Genomic DNA, 18,741 nt, shown 5'->3' with positions numbered 1-18,741 from the left:
CATAGTGGCAAAGTTAGAAATGACGTTCAGTCCCCGTGAGGAGGCCCTGAGAGGCTATGAAGGTGAAGCTTACTATGCCAAAGAGATTCTAGAACGTTGGGGACGGAAGGACCACAGGAAAAGGAGAGGTTGGACTGAGAGGGATACTCCTCTTTCCCTGCTTCCTGACTGTGGATGAAGTGCCAACCACTCCTGCTACCAACTTGGCCTACCGCAATGGACTACAACCTCAACCCGGGAGCCAGAACGCACTGTTTGCCTTGCTGCTGCTTTTCTCAGTATTTTATCCCAGCAGCAGGAAGCATAGGCAACATAAATACCAGGCTCTTAGACACCTGCTCAAAGACCCAGAGGATTTCTTTTATACCCATTCCTCTACTTAGCATTAGCTTCTGTCTTAAGTCTCAGTGTGATCCCCACACTTTCTTCCATTCATAGATTTTCTGTTACCTAAAGGAAAAAAAAATTCTGAGCATTTTTGTCATGAAGACTTGAAGCTTTGCTCAGTAAACCAGCCTGACTCTGTTTCCCTCCACACTCCAGAGCAGGGAAGGTACTCGGTTGGTACAAGGCTTGCATAAACACAGGAATGTGAGTTTGACTCCCAGAGCCCATGTTATAAAAAGCCAGGCATGGTAGCTCATGTTTATAATCGCACACTGGGCAGGTAGAGGCAGGTCAATCCTTGGGGCTGGATAGGCAGCCAGGGTAGCCTTCATCGGTCAGTTTCAGACCTATAAGAGAGTGTCTTCAGAAGGGGTGAGGTGGGTGGGTGACATGCTGAGGACCGACACCTGCATTCACACCCACATGCGCACGCGCGCGCGCGCACACACACACACACACACACACACACACACACACACACACTCATTCTGCAGTAGCATCAAGCTACCCCGCTTCCTGACACAGCTATATTATTATCATCTCTGCTGTTCTTTTCCTTTCTTTTCTTGCTGCTCCTTAGACACAGCAGCTAAACCTCAGTTCAATGGCTCACATCCTAGAAGCTTGCCTGGATCTCGGGCAGGGGAATTCCCTTCTTCTTGTCCTCTAGGGCATCTTCCACCTCTGCTACTGTTTCTCCCCCTCTCCCACTCCTGAGATTTGCATCCTTGTGAGCCCACTCTGCTAGCTCTTTCTTGCCTGTCTCCAACAGATAACACAGTCCCTGACATGTTAAAGTGCATAAATAAACTCACAATTCAACATTATAGACACATTAAAATAGGGAGAACAACATGTCTGTCTCATCTATCCTCTTTCTTTTTCTACAAAACTGTTTTGATAATTTTAATCACGGATGCCAACGGTGTAAATGCCACATGTATCTGACAACGAATGACATCATCGCCTCGAATATCTAAACAGAGTAATTAAGCTCAATTCCGTACTTTAAGACACAAATTGGAAATAAACAAGAGTAGAGAAAAAGAAAAAGAGAGTTTCAGTTAGGGGAAGGAAGTGGGCTGTGGCTGGGAAGGTTCGTGGACTCCAGCTGCCAAAACGCTGCACAGGAAACAGGGAAGAGTCAGATTCCCATGCTTTGAAAACTGTTCTGTTTTCTGAGCATGTGATCGCTCTTTGGTTTGTTTTTTCCTTGCTGCAGGATGCCTAGGGAGAAGGTGAGCTGATGGGTGATTGGCCTTTCCAAAGCCAGAAGCCCTTTGCTAAGGCATGGACAGTGGCTGACTTGGAGATTGACAACTGCAGGGTTCAGTCTTAGCCCCGCCCTGCCCCACCCCACAGGGCCATACAATAAAGCCTGGGCCTGTGAGAAAGCACAGGTTGCTCTTCCTGTAGTAGGTTTTACTTTCTCAGGACTTCCTGAGAATCACCAACAAGTTAAACCTCCGTGGTGATCTAAAAGAAGCAACCCATTCCCTTATCTTATTTGCTATTCCTAATAAAACATTCAAGAGCCAAGTCAAAGATCCATCTCATGTCAAATTTAACAGTTCTTAAAACATGAAGCCTAGTCCGCTTAGCATCACTTGGCTTTCCTGAAAAGCACGGAATGTAGATTTCCGAAGGCTGCCCTTTTAAAAGTGGCTTGTGATAAAAAATATTTGTGCAAGCCCCAGCCAGTATTTGTCTTGGCAATCTCTTTTTGTTATAGCTCTTTCACTTACAGCATGAATGAAAACAGGAAATGCTGATGGATGGGCTCATTGAGTAAGCACAGAAGTTATCCTGCAGGATGGCTTAATTCAAACTTCAAAAGCCTACAAGCAGCTCTGAAAAGGGGAGAGAGGGCCATTGGGTCCCAGCTAGAAGGGACTAGGAGCTCTGGGTTCAGAAGGGGCCTGAAGTGCAGGCAGCTGGCTTAGCCATGACAATCCCCGAGAGCACTCAAGAGCCCTGGTGTAAAGATCATACAGCAGGAGTGACCAGGATGGCCACAAAAATGTGACATTGCCAACAACATGAGGCAGGCCATGTGCTCTCTACACCCTGAAGGAGGGAGCTTCTATTCACCAAGTTTCCCTCTGTTATCTCTGGCTCCTTATATGCAATGAAAAACGGGTGACAACTCTCAGATTTCAAAGTAAACACCCATCTTTATAAATCTTCTTTTCCTAGAGAAGTCCTATCAAATACAGGTCCATAAAAGTCTGGACTGTGAGGAATTTAAGGATGACATTCTCTAGAGAGCAGACAAGGAACCCATTGTGGGTCCATGCTCCTCTGTTGCCCCTGATTTCACTGCACATTGCGTGACCCACTGTTCTACAACAGAGTACTTCTCAATAAATGTGTACATCTAGGAATTCTGGAAAAACTTTCATTTTTTCTTCTTACTTGACAAGTCCCGAGCCTCTGTTGCCCTGTGGTGTGCCTATGCACTTGCCTGCCGGAGACAAGTAGGCCTGCAGCTGCCCCTTACTGCTGTGAGGAAGTAAGGAGGCTAAATTACCCAATGAGCAAGCAGCATGACTCTGCCTTCCTTCTGCTTTCAAATTCTTCCCCTCCCTGTTATCTACCTCCCCCTTCTGCTTTCCCACCAAGCCTTCCTCTCTTCATGTCTTGTTATCATTTTTAGGATCTGCTTTGGGGCCCACCACATTTAATTATGATTGCTGTGCAAGCAACGGTGATGTAGCTATACCACCCAGATATGATACCTCCTCCAAGGCCAGCATTAACTGACTACAGGCCTCCTGTGTGGGGCTGTCACGGGTCACTAACCCATCTGTGATGGATTGTTGCTGTGGCCTTTTCTTCTTGAAACGACTTCTGCATTTCAATTTTCCCCTTTTCCCCTAGATGGGGGGTCTTACTAGGTAGCCCTGGCTGGCCTAAAACTCACTATGTGGACTAAGCTGGCCTCAAATGCACAGAGGTCCATCTGCCTCTGCCTCCCAAGTGCTGAGATTAAAAGGCTTGCACTTGGCATTGAAATCCTACTTATTTACTTGTATGCTGGCTGTTCTCATGCCTTACCCCCTTTACCTATCCCAGTGGCATCACAAACCATAAACTGACATTGAGTTCTTCTTGAGTGAACTCTTGCCTGCATCCTCTCCAACTAGTGGGGGTGGGGGAAACCCAGCAGTTTCTGGAGATATTTTTGTGGTCATCACTGGCATCTCACTAAGACACACTGCTAGGGATCTTATAATGTTCAAAACTACAAAAACAAAACAAAACAAAAAACAAGCAAGCTCACTGCAGTCTATGAATCAAGCAGAACAAAGGAACGCTGGACTTTCTAGACACTCCTTCTGAGAATATCATGAATGCACCAGAGGTTAGCCAACAGGATCGCGCAAGTTTATTATGTTAATCATTGTAACCTCATCCACTGAGATCCTGGGGTCCAAATTATCCGCATGAAAAATTTCGCTCAGCACAGCTTTGATGTATTGCAACGACAATGGGGTCAGCGCAACTGGCAATTTGGGACTACGGTGAGTCCTGACTTTGCCTAAGGAGGAAGGAGGGGCCAGGGGAAACCACTCAGCACAGAAGGTGCAGGTGACTATGGTTGTCAGCCTTATGGTTAGAATGTGTATTTGTTGGGAGGTATGAGACTATTTAAAAAAAAACAAAAAAACAACTGGGTATGAGAAGGGGCTAAATGGAACATTTATTGAACATTTCTACCTGGCCATTGTTTTCCAGTTTTCTTCTCTTGCTGTGCTAATACACTCAGAACAAAAGCAACTTGGGAAATAAAGGGTTTATTTCAGCTTACAAATACCAAGTCATAACCCATCATTGAGGGAAGGCAGGATGGGGACTCGCGCAGGAACTGGAGCACAGGCCATAGAGGAGTCAGTCAAGCCTGCTCGCTGGCTCAGTCGCTGGCTCAGTCGCTGGCTCAGTCGCTGGCTCACACTCAGGAAGTCTTCTTATGTAGCTCAAACTCACTTGCCTATGAATGGTGCTGCCCACAGTGGGATGGGCCCTCAGGCATCAAGACAATGAGCACAGGGAAATGTGATCTGGGTAATTCCTTTCCTCTAGCCATATGACCAGCATAGCTCTTTGCTTAAAGCCTGTGATTTGAAGGACGGATTCAATAATTGTTCTTGAGGTTACTCTGGTATTGAGCTGCACTGAAACCCAGGCTCATGTGTTTCCTCCATACCAACATGCTGATCCATTAGGCAGCCACAGACATTTCTTTAGCTGAATTGCTTGCAACAAAAAGTCCAAACACCTTGTGCTTCAAGGGTATTTCATTCTCTGGATTCGGAAATTTGTTTTTTCTTAGAGCAATTCACGTACAGATTACCCATTTACTCTCCTAATTGTTGGTTGCCATGCCAACAGAGGTGAGACTTGGGCAGGGTGGTGGTGGATGAGACTTTGGATGAACCAAGAAAGGTTTCAGAGAGGCCTCTTCAGGCACCAGGTCTGTCTGGACTTCACCAGGCACACAGGCCATACAAGCACATTGTGGTGTTCTCTCCTTAAAAACAAGTGGTCTCCCAGAGCCACTTATCTCCCTAAATCAGGCATCAGATTTCACACCACTGGCTGGAGAAGTGGGTGATTGTAATTTTCTAGCTTAGATCATCTTTACCCAATGGGCAGATAGGCTGGGGAAAAGGAAACCGGTTTAGTTAGGAAATCCTCGTTTTTTGCTTTCCAACTGAGGAAACCCTTCTTAAGCAAAACAGGGTTTCCTTGAGTTTCTCATACTTGAAACACCCAAAGATTATCAACAGAATTGTGAATTTAATTTTCTCCTTGTTATGTCACCAAAGTGCCCTTTGTCCCATATGCACTCAGAAAATAAAATGAGAAATTGGTACTGTCAAATTCCATAGCTACTTTATGATTGATAGTGATACACTTTTCTGTGTGATGCACACAATGCAGTCATATAATATTGAAAATATTGAGACCCCCATTACTCCTGGACATGAAGCTTGGATTTATGAACTGCGTTCTCATAGTACTAGTCCTTGCAACCAGCTTATCTCAGAATGAGCTAAAGAAATATGTCTGCACAGGACAGATTTGGTTAATTCTCAAAGTGAATTCTTATAAACAGAGAGGGAAATGAAACTGTAGCTTGCATTCACTCCACGGTTTACTTTCTCAGGACTAATGAGAGATTGCAAGGGAGGCACATGTAGAAAGACCTGGGGCACGACGCGGAGCTAGGCTTCACTGAAGCAGGGTGGGTTATAATTTCTGTGCAGAGCTAAAGGAAACAGAGAAAAGCCTCTACCCTGCCCCTGTGTAAACATAGTTATTCCTTGCAGCTGCCTGCAGATGAACTCAGGAAGAGTCAGTTCAAAGTCACCGTGAAGCACATGCTTGCTGAACTAGAGCTCAAGGTGGGTTAGGCTTTGAGGATCTTTTAGTTATTTTCTCAGTGACTGGAGGGAACCTAAGCAAACGGGGAGGAGTTGTCAGATGAACCACGAGAGAAGCTCAGCATTATTGTTACAGCTTAAAAAACAACAATATTCTTGCTTTAGACTGCGTGAATTATGAGGATCTAACTCATCTTAGGTCTATGAAATTTTACTAAAAACAAAAATCCTTTCTGCTCTGTAGGGTTTGTTTGTGCAATCCATGGCCCCTTGATTTTATTAATGTAATAAAGTTGAATTCCCATAGAGAATACAAAAATCAACTTAGTGGGTGCATATTTGGAAGCTGAAGTAAGAGATGGGTAAAACCACAAAGTAACATCATTTTGAAGACCTGTCCCTCTTGCCCGATGACCAGGTTTATACAAACTGGGGAAGGTTGGGGTTGCTGCAGAGAGCATGAGGAAAGTATTCAGGGTGTACTCTGGGGAAGGGGAAGAGGACATTAACAACATATAATGAGTCTACAGGGTCAAGAATGCCTTCTATCTCAGACTGGGGAGCCAGAGGCAAGGTGCTTGGGAAGTTCAAGGCCAGCCTGATCTACAAAGTGAAATCCAGTATCAAAAAGCCAATAATAAATAAATAGGACACAGGGACACTTGAATAAATGTGTGTACAGAATAACAACGATTTAAAAATTTAAAAAAATACCAGTGTACTTTAGAAGAAGGATTCAGAACTTGTCCCTTCTTCACCATCCCCAGAATTAGTTATAGTTAGTTCATTTAGGAACTTGTTTTATAAGTTGATTTTAGCCAAAGAGAAATTTAAATTTGGAACCAAATGTTTAGACAGGGTCTTACTGTGTCGCCCTTACTGGCCTGGAACTTGATATACTGACCAAGATGGCCTTGAACTTAGGGAGATCCATCTGCCTCTGTCTCCAGAGTGCTGAGACTAAAAGTGTGTGTCACGGCGCTCAGTGTTATGTGTTAGCTTTATTTCTCACATTAAAAAAATTCTGTGCTCTGGCTTGGAAGAGTTAGCTTTCTGGATGACTGTAAGGGGCAAAAGTTTCCCCTTGCAGGTTGTGAGAAGTGTGGACGTATGCTTTCTTCACACAGCATGAACTCTGAAGCTGAGCATGCACACCAATAATTCTGGCACCCAGGAGACAGAGGCAGGGAGACTGCCAGTCAGGTCAGCCTGGGCTCCACAGTGAGGCTGTGTCTTAGAATAAAACAAAGAATTCTATCTGGCTTGGCTACTAGCAAATATGTCTTAACAATGGGACAGAACGGGGTTGGGGATTTAGCTCAGTGGTAGAGCACTTGCCTAGCAAGCACAAGGCCCTGGGTTCGGTTCCCAGCTCTGAAAAAAAAAGAAAAAAAAAAAAAAACAATGGGACAGAACATTTTCTATTAAGAGTATCATCATATGGCTAAAGAATGAATGGATGAATGTGGAGGTATTCACATCTTACCATAAAGCCCCTGCTGAAAGCCACCATAACTCATTCTAACTCGGGATAACTTGACTGCATTAATGTAGCAAGAGAAACTCTGATCACTGAGTCTGAAAACCAAATAAACAGACTGGCTTTTCTTGAAGTTCCTTTTACAGTTGCTAGATTCCCAGAAGCCATGAAGACAGAAGGGAAATATTTTAAACATAAAATCTAAAGGTATAGTTTTTTTTTTTTCTTTTTTCTTTTTTTCGAAGCTGGGGACCAAACCCAGGGCCTTGCGCTTGCTAGGCAAGCGCTCTACCACTGAGCTAAATCCCCAACTCCAAGGGTATAGTTTTTATTTTTTATTTACACGTGTGTGGAGTGCATATATGTTTATGTGCTTGTATATACATGTCTATGTGTGCACAGAAGCTGGTGATTTCAGTTGGGGGTCTTTTGGTTTATTCTGTATCCTATTTTAACAATTTTATATATATATATATATATATATATATATATATAATATATATGTATATACACTGTTGCTTTCTTCAGCCACACCAGAAAAGGGCATCAGATTTCATTACAGATGGTTGTGACACCATGTGGTTGCTGGGAATTGAACTCAGGGCTTCAGGAAGAGCAGTCAGTGCTCTTAATTGCTGAGCCATCTCTTTAGTTCCCCTGTACCCTAAATTTGAAGCAGGGTCTCTTACTGAATCTGGAACTTACTGACTCAGCCAAGCTGGTGAATGAGCGCCAGAGGGCTGCCATACCCTCCTCCCCCACCCTCCATGCTGGGGATTCAAACTCAGATCTTCATACATGTATGGTAGGTGCTTTGCTGGTGGAACTCTCTCTCTGAACCCTAGGGATGATTCTTGAACACATATGGCTGAAGGATAATTTACTTCTGCCTCTGGAGGTTAGTCAAATCTTCTCTGGAAAAAGATTTACTACACGCGATCTTTATCTAGGAGAAAAAGAGCTGGGCTTGCCCGTTTCTTGCAGCAGACCCTGGTACACCACACTGTGGCCGACCAGCTGTTTCCTTGGTGATGGTGGGGATGATTGCTTAGCATCACGCTACTTATCACCAGCCAAAAGAAAAATGCAGACTCCGAATATCCCAGGATGCTGTCCACTGAATGTAGGCCTATTCTGCTCAGCATTGGTACCCAGGACAGAGGAAGTCATGAAGCATCAGTGATTCCAGTGTTAGCATAATCTGTGTTTATCTTTACAGCTCAGTCGGGAACAGAGCCAAGCAGCTGATTTCCAGGAGAACTTCTAGAATACTAATGGATGACTTACTTGACTATGTAGCAAAACAGGTAACACTATTCAATATGGGATAGTAGGCCACAGCAATAAGAAGGCCACAGAAAAACGCATGCAAGAGTGTCTGTCCTTAATGTTTAGCCTGTGATATGGAGATCAGTAAAGGTGGTATTTCAATATGGTAGTGAGTGTGCGTGTAGGGGGTTCTGATTAAGTGATATTGTGACAATTGGCTGGTTTTGTCCTCAGAAAAAGACTACTGGGCAGTTAGAGGGGCTCACACCAGAATCTGGGGGGGGGGTGTTAAGCTACAAGGCCAGAGCTTAGAGATGCATGACAGGAGAGCACTGTGTATACGAAGACTCTCGTTTGTCCTGATATACACAGGCTAAGTTAGCAATACATTGAGCTGATAGTGCATTCATTCATGCCCCTAATCTATCGGAGTAGCATAGCACAATGTAGCCCATCAGCCGTTTCCTTGGTGATGGTGGGGATGACTGCCTAACATCATGCCACTTATCACCAGCTCCCCCCCCCAATATGGAGATCCTGAATTTCCCAGGATGCTGTCCAGTGAATATTGGTCCTCTTGTACTATTACAAAGTTTGTGTCAAATCTGTACGTCTACTATACAGCATACAATAGCAAATCATATTTCTTCCTGAGTGTATATGCTCAAAATGTATGAGAACACAATTGGAACAGGGTCTGTGGTCCCAAGGGCTGTGACTTGGGAAGGACCAGAATTAAGTGCCTGGTGCATTACAGCACAAGGACACAGTCTGGTGTGCTTGGTAGAGGGGAAGAGGAGGAAAACAGATGGTAATTTCAGAGGGCGTGGCTGTTGTCTGTTGTCCACAGAGCTTAATATAAATGTTAATAGCAAGGAATTAGTAGGCTGGGTGCTTCATAAGCTGTTGGGTTTCATGGACAGCAGTTCAGACTTGCATTTCCCCTGGGAGGAGCGGAACAGATGTGGGCAACAGCCAACCAGCTAAAGGCGGCAGGTATGATCAGGGCCAAGGCCTTTCCTGTGCAAACAGAAATGACGCAGGCTGGCTGGTATTTCTCACTGGTTTCCAGTGTAGCCTGCAATGACAGTGGCAGATGTGCCCCTCTAACTCCTGGCTCAGCACCGAGATGAGAACTACATTCTACAGTTTCCAGATGCTGGGTGTTTGGGTGTTTATGTGTACAAACATTCTGAGTTCCAAATGCGAGCAATCTCAACTCCACCCACATCTGTGAATTTCTCCTCTTTTGGTTTGCTTTATAAAATTGTATGAATATCTTAGATGAGTGTAGATAACTTTTCATTTTAAAGAGTAGGCAACAGTGTCACGGTGTAACCTCTACACATATTTGAAATAACCATGAAAATAGTTTGCTTCTGAAATCCACTTCTTGCATTCAGAATATAAACAAAAGAGATAGAGTGGAAATGATTTTCACACACCAGGGACAGAAAACCCTTCAGAGTCCTACACGTTTATCCTGTGCCTCTCCAGGCTGATATGAAATAGTAGTTTCTGTTTCTTGACTCAAGTCTGAATCCAGAGCTTTGAGGCATCAATCCTAGAGTCCTGGGGCTAGGGAGATGACTCAGTGGGCATGCTTCACCCCTCACAAGCATGAGGACCTGAGTTTGGTTCCCAAGCACTATATCAAAGCTGGGCATGTATGCTTGTAACCCTAGCATTGGAAGAACCAAGCTAGGCAGATCAACTCAATGGCCAGCAAATCTAGATGGAAGGGTGAGGTCCAGCCTCCCCCACGAACCTGCCTCTAAAACTAAGACACTGGGGACAATAGGGGAAGACACGGAACATCTACCTCTACACGGATTCACACACCCCATAGAGTTCTGACCACATTGCAGCCTCTGGAAGTTCAGTTCTTTCATCAGGAAAACTTGGGGTAAACTCCACACCTCTCCTCAATTAGACATGCCACCTCGACTTCAGTCCCAGAGTCAATGCTCTGCACTGAAAGAAAACCCTGCATAGCCTGCAAGTAATGCACAAGAGAAATGTTCTAAATGAAAAAAAAAATGCTAGGATGTCTGTTAAGTAGGCTCCATTTTCACAAGTGAACCAATTGGGATGACGTTTGCCCACAATTACAAGGAGCCATGAAGAAGTGGTTCAATTCCAATGAAAGCGTACTTTTCTCTCACTTGAGAGAAGATCACAGTTGGCGCTTGGCACTGGTACGCCAGTTTTTCCATCATTGGCAGCTGCTCCAACCCAAGGGTCCACAATGATTGCTGGAGCCCCTGCCATCATAACTGAATGTCCTAACAGTGGGGAAAGAGGACGAAAGGCCTTTTCAGAAGAGATGCTGGATGGGCTGGGGATGTGGCTCCCTTGGTAGAGCCTTAGCATGCACAAGGGCCTGGATTCTAGCCCCGTCACCTCATAAACTGGGCGAGGCTAGCACATGTCTCTACTCTTAGCACTCCAGAGGTGGAGGCAGAACAGTCAGAAACTCAAGGTCATGTTCAGATCGTGACTTCAAGGCCAGCCTTGGGAGGGGGGAGAGGGGGAGAGGAGGAAGAAAGGGAGAGACAGAGAGAGAGAGAGAGAGAGAGAGAGAGAGAGAGAGAGAGAGAGAGAGAGAGAGAGACAGAGACAGAGACACAGAGACAGAGACAGAGAAAGAGACACAGAGACAGAGACAGAGAAAGAGAGGAGAGAAAGGCACATAGAGAGGCAGGCACACACACACACACACACACACACACACACACACACACACACACACAGACAGAGATAGAAAACAGAAAGAGGCAGAGAGAGCAAAAAGGGAAAGAGATGCAGAGAGATGAGGGGGATAGGAGGCCGGGAAAGTTAAAACCTTTGGTGATTCTCCCCGATCACCCTCAAGCAGAAAGTAGCATGGTTCAGAAAGCATCTCCAGGCAGAAGTAAACTCACGCCATGTCACCTGTGTGACCATCCGCCTTGTGCCTTTTCCTGAAGAGATGTCAACAAAGAGGGATCCACCCTAGGTAGGGCACAGGCTGCAAGCCAAAGAAAGAATCTAGCCTACGTCAGTGAAACAAAGTTTTGGGTGTGGCTACTGAGAGGAACGCAGGGGACTCTCCAGCAGCTGCATCAATGAGCAGCACCCATTCCCACCCCCAGCAGGAGTGGAGTGACCACTAAGAACAGCTGCATCACTGGAGCTCACCGTCCAGTTTCTTGGCAGCTCTTCTAAAGAGACACCCACCACAGAGTCTGGTTGTTTACCGCTCAGATGTCATCCCAGGGAGGGGCTTGGTGAATCTTTCCGCTTCCTGAGAGAGTCCAGAGCATCCCTTGTAAGTTGCCTTAGCTTCCTGAATCTTTCTGATCTGTTCCCTTCTCTCCTCCAGCTGCCTTGCAAGGTTTGTTTTGAGGCCAGGAGGTGGGACCTCTGACTCTGAAAGGTTTTTTATGGCACTCAAGAGGGCCACTGAGGTAAACTGTGGGGGACATGGGGTTTATTACTAAACACTATGGACAGACAAAGAAGAACATGACAGGTACTCTGAGGGGAGCACAGGTCCCACCACTGGAGACAGACAGCAAAGTGGAGGCTCTGAAGAGAAGCATCACCGGTTGTGGTGGCGCACACCGGTAGGATTTGCTGAAGGAGGCAGAGGCAGGAGGATCACGAGAAGCATTGGGCCTGCATGGCAGAAGTTGGAGACTTCTTATTCTGACAGTGGAATGTTCCATGATGGAACGCCCATTTAAAAAAAAATATGTGGGCTGTAGAGATGGTTCAGTGGTTAAGAGCACTCACTGCTCTTCTAGAGTTCCTGAGTTCAAATCCCAGCAACCACATGGTGGCTCACAACCATATTTAATGAGATCTAATGCCCTCTTCTGGTGTGTCTGAAGATTTCTACAGTGTGCTTATATATAATAAATAAATCTTAAAAGAAGAGATTTAAAAAATGTTTGACTCAAGGGAGAATTCTTCTCATTGAGTTAACTGAAAAGATCAGGATGTGAACTTGTCCTTTACGGTGACCTCATTATGCCAAAGCTGGAATATATAGCTAAGGACTTACAATCTTTGTGGGAACAACTTCAACCTGTCCTTTGTGAACCTTGCTCCAAGATTTGGCAAGGCCAACAGGCATGCTGAAACATTGATTTGGGGACCAGGGATGTAGCTCAGTAGGTAGGTTGGTACCTAGGATGAACAAGGTACTAGGGTTTGGTCCTAACTACTATTGCATAAACTGGATACACCTGCAATTCTAGCACCCAAGAGGTGGAGGAAGGAGGATTAAAAGCTCAAGGTCCTCCTTGATTACAGTGAGTTTAAGGCCAGCCAGGACACCACAAGGCTCCAATTGGAAAAAAATAGAAAATAAAAGGTAAAAAAAAAAAAAAAAAAAGGTATGGAAAGGAAAAGAGGGAGGGAGAGAAGAAAAGCTTTGTAATATACACCTTTTGCTGATCTAATAAGTATAATAAAATGTTATATATACATGACATGCTCTGTGCCACACAGATAATATTTGTATAGCCCAGTGTTTCTTAACCTGCAGGCTGTCCACTTTGGGGTGCTGAACAACCCTTTCAGAGGGGTCGCATGTCAAGATATCCTGCACTATCAGATATTAACGCTATGAATCATAGTAATTTTTATTATTTCAAATAATTAATCAATTAACTTTGTTGTTGTTGTTGTGTATATGTCTGTGTATATGTTTTTTTGAGGGAGAATTTCTCTGTTGTAGTCTGAGCTGTCTTGCAGCTCCTTCTGTAGACCAGGCTGGCCTTGAACTCAGAGATCTACTTACCTTTGCCTCCCAAGTGTTAAGACTAAAGGCATGTGCTACCATGCCCGACTTAAATTATGATTCATAGCAGTAGCAGAATCTCAGTTATGAAGTAGCAACAAAAATAATTTGATGGTTGGAGGTCCCTATAACATAAAGGAAATCTACTAAGGGGTCACAGCATTAAGAACGTTGAGAACCACTGGTATAGCCATTTTCCCATGCCAGACTCACTTGTCCTGAATAAAGACAAGAACCAGGCTGAGAATTTCCCAAAGGAGCCAGGAGAGGTAGTAAATTTAGTGTTTGTTCTTTGTATTTATTTTTTTCATATAAACCCAATTCTCTAGAGTTTAGACAATTGAAGCCAGAGATATGCCAGCAAATGGAGGAGGAGGGTCAGCAGCTCCTGGCCAGCTTCTGTTGGAAGCTAGCATGGGCCACATGGAGTCCTGGGTCTAAAAGAAAAATTATAAATGGGAGCTGGATCGCTTCTCGGCCTTTTGGCTAAGATCAAGTGTAAAAATGGGAGCTCAGACGTGAGAAGCACTTGCTATTCTCCCAGAGGACTGTATTCAGTCCTCAGACAAGCAGGCACCCACAAATACAGATATAAAAGATACCAAATGAAGAGATTCAGGAGCTTCTGATGTCATGTGATGAAAACGTTCATAACGGTTGGAGAGATGGCTCAGCAGTTAAGAGCACTGACTGCTCTTCCAGAAGCCCTGAGTTCAATTCCCAGCAACCACATGGTGGCTCACAACCATCTGTAATAGAATCCGATGCACTCTTCTGGTATGTGTTTGAAGAGAGCAATAGTGTACTCTTAAAAACAAAAATAATAAATAAATCGTTAAAAAAAGAGAAAACATTCATAAAATACCCCTTTAAAGAGTTAAAAGGAGTCCCTTTTAAAAGGCTCTCATTCTCTCATTGCCATTGTCTTGCAACACAGCTCGGTTCTGGGGATTAGTTGGGGAGAATGATGGGAATCACTCTTCACTCTGGCCTCATCGTATCTGTAACTCTCAGTTTCAAAAATGACTGTATTTTTTTCCCCTCCGCCTTCATGTTTTGCTAAATTTATTCTTAGGTACTTTATAGTGTGGCGGGTATGGATAAATAGGATTGTATTGTACATTATAATGTTTATTCCTGACATAAAGGAAGGCTATTGACTTGTCCATATTTATACTGTAGCCAACTGGGCAAACTAAAACTTTTATTACTTATGATAAATTTTTCAGTTGGCTTCTTGAATTTTATCTCCATATGATCATACATAAATAATAGAAACACTATGCCTTTCATATTGGTCTTTCCTTTATCCCTCCAGAGGCAGGGTAGCAACAGTGGTTGTGGACATCCTGGTCAGCCTCTGGGCACGTGACTAGGTTTGCCTGAGAGGGGTGATATCTATCCATTGTGATGCCGTTTGCTAGTTTCTACTTTTGATTTTGTTTTATTCTTCTATTGCTGAAGGTCTGCCTTTATCATTTCATTCAGACACTTCTTCTGCCTCCAAAATGTTTTAAACTCTGTTCTGCGGTGAGCAAGACAAGTAGGCCACAGGACCTCGGACCCTTATGTGGACTTTGCAGCAACAGCCTTTGTACAGAAACATTAATGGGAATGATGAGAACATTTACAGTTACAGGTAGAGAGAGGCCTGAAGCTTAGAAAGCACTATCAGCCTGCTCCAGAATGCCTTTCCCTAAAGATGCAAAGAAATCCCTGACAAGATACACTAAGTTATACTTCTGCAGGAATTCTAAGTTTCTGGACATTCCATGTCCCAAATTCTATTACACGACTTGTACAGGAACAGTACAATATTGTAATGGCACCAAATACTGCTTAAGAACTGTAGAAAACGGGGTTGGGGATTTAGCTCAGTGGTAGAGCGCTTGCCTAGCAAGCGCAAGGCCCTGGGTTCGGTCCCCAGCTCCGAAAAAAAGAAAAAGAAAAAAAAAAAAAAGAACTGTAGAAAACAATCTCACATAATTGCAATTTTTGAAACTATAAAAGGCAATTTGGCCCCTGTCCAGCATCCCGAGGCCAGATGATCTTGGCCCAGATGGGCTAGGATAGCAGTCGTGTAACGTAATCTGAAAACCTATTGTGCAATGGACATTAAAGAAAATCCCTTAGAAGGTCCGTGCAGTTGCGAGTTACAAAACTCTAGCTTACCTCGGGAGCACTTTTAAAAGTCGTTTTATGTCAACTGCCACAGCACTAATCTCTGCATCACGATGTTTTGACAAGGGCTGTATTTGAATTCCACATTATATTATGATAAGCAGGATGATATTCCAAGCACAATGTTTGGAATACACATAAATCTCAAGAGGAGGAGCCCCTGCGCCTGCGCGTCACGGTGGGTTGCGTGTGAGGTCATCCCGCGCAGGCAGGCAGGGTCGGTTGGTTTAAACCGGACCCAGATGGAAGCAGAGCTGGGCGCGCGGACAGTGGACACGGGTCCTGTGAGAGCCAAAGGTTGCAGTGAATGTGTACTTGACATCAGTCACCAGTCAGTTACCAGTGATAACCAAGGTTGATAACCTAAGGCTTGGATCAATGAATCTCTGCAGTTGAATCTGACAAGAACGGTTATGTTCAGGGGCTCCATACTGTCAGTTCATGGACATGCTTTTCCCCAGCTCCATTGCCTTGAAGAAAGTGAAATTCCAGGCTATCTAGTTAGGTTCTTATTGCTGTGAACAGACACCATGACCAACATGAGTTTTATAAAGGACAACACTTAATTGGGGCTGGCTTACAGGTTCAGAGGTTCTGTCCATTCTCAAGGCGGAGCGTGGCAGCACCACAGTATCCAGGTAGGCATGGTACATGAGGGGCTGAGTTCTATGAAAGCCAGTAACAGACTGAGCATCCCCAGGCAGCTAGGAGGAAGGTCTCCAAGCCCACCCCCACAGTGACACACTTCCTCCAACAAGGCCATATTTTCTAATAGTGCCACTCCCTGGGCCAAGCATATGCAAACCATCACATAAGCTAAACTAGAAAATGAATATATCCAGAACTTGAAAATACTACAGGCAGGCTTCAAGAGGATGGGTGTTGACAAAATAATTCCTGGATAAATTAATAAAAGGAAAATTTCAGGACAATTTTGAATTTGTTCAATGGTTCAAAAAATTTTTTTGACTTAAATTATGATGGAAAAGAGTTTGATCCTGTAGCTGCCAGACAAGGTAAAGAAAAATGGTGACTCCTGTTGCTCCAGCTTTGAGTAAACCAAAGAAACCTCTCGGCTCTGGTAGTGCAGCCACACAGAGACCCATGGCAACACAGAGGACTACAGCAGCTCCTAAGGCTGGCCTGGGGGTGTTGTGAAAGAATCCTGGAGTGGGCAACGGAGATGGTGAAGCAGCGGAATGGATGCAGCAGGTCCAAGTACTGACGCTTACTGTTGAAGACCTGGAGAAGGAGAGAGGCTTCTACTTTGGAAACCTAAGGAACACTGAACTGATTTGCCAGGAGAGTGAGGGGGAAAATGACCCTGGACTGCAGAGGACTGTAGATATTCTTTATGCCACAGATGAAGGCTTTGTGATACTCAATGAAAGGGGCCCACAGGAGGAACAAGAAGAGTATTAACCAGCCTGGACCAGCAGAGCAACATCCAAAGTCTTTACTCTAAATCAGGTGGTTAACTGTTACATCCTCCCTTTTAGTAATCTTAGAGGATTCACTGGTTTCTTTTCATAAGCAAAAAGAACCTCTTCTTCAAAGTGCACTTTGCAGAAGTCTCACCTTTTCTGATGAGTTTGAGTTAGGTGTTTTGCCTTTTTTAAAAAGATGTATGTATTTATTTTATTTACGAGTACACCGTTCTCTCTTCAGACACACCAGAAGAGGGCATCAGATCCCATTACAGATGGTTGTGAGCCACCAAGTGGTTGCTGGGAACTGAACTCAGGACCTCTGGAAGAGCAGTCAGTGCTCCTAACCACTGAGCCATCTCTCCAGCCCAGCTTTTGCCTTCTAGCAGCGGAGTATCAACATTTAGTTGGTTTACCAGGGAAACAAGAGGCCAACCATGGGGCTCTTCATGTGGATGCCCGTCACACTGACTGATGGAGAAAGGAGGGGTTTATAGCGCATGAGGTGACAACCTCAGAAGTGTAAAGACTGAATCGAATTCTGAGCTAATGTGAAATTCTGGCAGAGAACGTTTAAATAAATAAATAAATAAATAAATAAATAAATAAATAGATGAATAAATGAATAAATAAATAAATAAATAAATAAATAAATAAATAAATAAATAAATAAAATCCAAAGAGGGATGAGCCACAGAGCTTATTTTAAACACATTTGCAGTATGTAGGGCATGAAGAAACTGGTCAAGGCCAGGTTGAGCACTCCTGGGGTTCAAAATGTCTTTTAAAAACAGGATGATTCTTATTCTGTTTGTAGGCTATGTGTGTTTGTGAGTGTGTATGTGGGTACATATGCCTGCTGCAGAGGCCGGAAGAGGGTGTTGGATCCTGTGGAGCTGGAGTTAGGTGTGAGCCGCTGGCCCTGCAGGCTGGGAACCCCACTTGGGTCCCCTCGAAGAGAAGCAAGCGCTCTTGATCACTGAGCTGCCTCTTAAGCTCCCAACTAAAAGTTTGAGACAGAGTCTCAAGCAGACCAAGCCTTCCCAGGACCACAGTGTAGCCGAAGCTGATGCCGAACTTCTGAGCCTCCACCCTCCTGAGGCCAATGACCACGGGCAAGCGCCACCAGATCTAGTTTTTATGGGGCTCTCGGGCTTCTACCCATGGAGTTATGTTAAGTAAACACTGTATCAACTGCTTATATCTCCACTGCCTGCCTACCTGCCTGCCTTCCTTCCTTCCTTCCTTCCTTCCTTCCTTCCTTCCTTCCTTCCTTCCTTCCTTCCTTTCTTAGATGGAGTCTTTAGGAAGCTCATTCTATTTCCCAGGCTGGCCTTGAACTCCTGAACTCAATCCTTCTGCTCCAGCCTCCTGAGTAGCTGGGACCTTAGTCACCTTCCACTACAGCAGGCTTCATTTACTTCTAATTTAGTTATTTGCTACTTCAATAAACCACATGGTAGATACATTTACGTTCACCATTAAAAAGTCCACTGGTATTGCAGACAACCCTGCCATTGGAGAAATCTTTCATATACCTGATGTGTTCTATTAGGTTTTCATTCAACAAACAGTCCTGTTGTGTGCAAACACAGGGCTGGGTGATGGTGGGGTGGACCAGAGGTATACATTCACAAGCAGTAAGACCTAGAAGCAAGAGTTCAGATCAGGGGCTCAAATTGCTGCTCCTTTAGCCCAAGCTTGTCCCCTTGGAACAAACTCTTTCACTCTGGGCCTCAGTCCTTTCATGTGGAAGCCGTGCGCAGTGCTAAACTCCTTCAGAGACTCTTACTGCCAGGCAGTGAGCTCTCAGGCACAAAG

At 44.5% G+C, this 18,741-nt stretch overlaps 1 protein-coding gene and 1 pseudogene across 1 annotated transcript in view; one reads left to right on the top strand and one right to left on the bottom strand.

Annotated features, from left to right (window-relative positions):
• The window catches only part of Mthfd1l (methylenetetrahydrofolate dehydrogenase (NADP+ dependent) 1 like), a 189,494-nt gene that overhangs the window by 71,580 nt on the left and 99,173 nt on the right, over positions 1–18,741 (bottom strand). The gene's annotated exons all lie outside the window — the stretch shown is intronic.
• On the top strand, positions 20–16,915 carry LOC116894766 (annotated as a pseudogene).

Source organism: Rattus rattus, chromosome 2 (assembly GCF_011064425.1).
Source record: "Rattus rattus isolate New Zealand chromosome 2, Rrattus_CSIRO_v1, whole genome shotgun sequence".
NCBI classification, from domain to species: domain Eukaryota; kingdom Metazoa; phylum Chordata; class Mammalia; order Rodentia; family Muridae; genus Rattus; species Rattus rattus.
This window is presented reverse-complemented; position numbering and strand designations above follow the sequence as displayed.